Source organism: Limulus polyphemus, unplaced genomic scaffold (assembly GCF_000517525.1).
Source record: "Limulus polyphemus unplaced genomic scaffold, Limulus_polyphemus-2.1.2 Scaffold5198, whole genome shotgun sequence".
NCBI lineage: Eukaryota > Metazoa > Arthropoda > Merostomata > Xiphosura > Limulidae > Limulus > Limulus polyphemus.
In genome coordinates this window covers 65,778-67,602 of record NW_013670808.1, presented here as the reverse complement: position 1 = coordinate 67,602, position 1,825 = coordinate 65,778, and the positions used below count along the sequence as shown (strand labels likewise).

Genomic DNA, 1,825 nt, shown 5'->3' with positions numbered 1-1,825 from the left:
CGATTTTAATTTAGGGCCGGGTTTTTGTAAGAAACTAACAAAATTGATACTAACAAACCCAACAACAGTCTACCTTTTGTTCCTGAAACCAGCTCAAGAATTATCCACCACGGGTAATCAGCCCAGTGTTTTAGCGTTGTACGTTTGTAACTTTACTGCTGACCCATTTGAGGACGTGTCAGTTAATGGACACTGTTTGTTTGAAGTTAAGCACAAAGTTACACAATGATTTATCTGTGCTCTGCCCGCCACGTGTATACAAACCAGGTTTCTAGCGTTTAAGTCCGCAAACAAACCGCTTGTGCATCAAGGGAAAGCTTGTGAACGAAATGAAAAATAAGCTTATTAACCATAAGCCTCATTATAATCAATCTCAAAATTACACAAAAACAGTGAAATAAATAGAAATAGATTTTTTTGTATAAAAATTCAAATATCAAATTGTGAAAAGCCGTGTTTAATATCCTTTATTCAACTTATTGCATATTTTGATTAAATGTTTTGTCTGTATATAATATTTCTATTTAAAAAATCTCGTTTTTAACTTCTTTTTTTTTTTCCGAACGATGCAGCTGCTGCAATATTTATGTCATTCTACCTGTTATAATAATGTGATAATCACAACTACACGATGGTAGGAAGCCATGACAGGTATTAGAATCTAGTGCAATTGATAAGTGCTTTGCACTCAGTATAGACGTAGCGGTTGGTGACTACAGCGAGTGTACATTCGCTTGAAATTTAGTAAGTCAACAAATTTCATATTGTCTGAGTCTGTACTTTTTGACACAGTATTAGTTAAGTAATATTTTTCTTAGCACCATTTAGTAAGGAGCTAAAAATAAAATATGTGACCTTACTCCTAGTTCAAATAATTAACGTCAGTTAAATACTATAAATTAAAAATAAAATATATAATTGGAAATAAGTTATAACACTAAGAGTTGAAACAATGCTGTATTATATATAGTATTACTATTAGTATTATTATGTAGTATTAATAATAATAATTATTAAATGGTAAGTCCGATTCTCCCTCAACAACCAGTCTTAATATTAATAGTAATAGGCATGCAGTTATAAATATTTATTTATTTATCTTTTAGTTTAATTTAAAAATAAATACCAAATCATATTACAAATATTAATGTTAACCGAGTTGAAGTTTTTCCAATATTTGAAATGATATTGGTATAGCAGAAAAATTTAAAAATTGATGACTTTACAAAATAAGTTAGCCAACAACATTTGAAATTGTTTAGTTTTTTTTTTTAGTTTTCAAAGGCAAGTAATGAAGTAAGTATAATTTATCAAAAATATTTATTCAGTTATAAGCACCTTGACTGAGGAAGTTGATTTACAGCTAACCCTGTTTTATTCAAAAATTCTAAAAACAGTTTACCTAGATCAGCATACCTTTCTTCAAGAAGACCAACCTGGTGGCAGGTGGTCATTTGGCTCACTAACCACATCCTTGTATTCATTGGTACCTCCAACCTAAACATAACATTTCCCATCATATCCTCTTATGTGTTTAACAAATCTTTTGATTCAATGAATTATGACAAACAGCATAAACCATATTTTCAAATAAACCATTCTATAGAATTATAATTGTAATGTAAAAGAGAAATTCACAATCAGACCTTAGGAAACCTTCAGCAAGAGAGCTTATCATTGAATAATTAATATTTTTATTGAAGAATAAGGCTAGATCTAGACTTTCAAAAGTATGCTTATTATTCAAATATTAAAATTTTGTATTTATATGTTTTTAATATATTACGGGCACAAAGCACCATTTCATAGACTTAAAGGTGTCAGT

At 29.5% G+C, this 1,825-nt stretch overlaps 1 protein-coding gene across 2 annotated transcripts in view; it reads left to right on the top strand.

The window, feature by feature from the left end:
• The first annotated feature begins 644 nt into the window (after window positions 1-644).
• The window catches only part of LOC106472259 (unconventional myosin-VI-like), a 55,810-nt gene continuing 54,629 nt past the window's right edge, over window positions 645-1,825 (top strand). Inside the window, exon 1 of one of the 2 annotated variants that reach the window (XM_013932885.2) lies at window positions 645-744. The gene's annotated coding sequence lies outside the window, so the exon portion shown is untranslated. The remainder of the gene's footprint in view (window positions 745-1,825) is intronic. The other variant, XM_022400855.1, reaches the window with a different exon arrangement.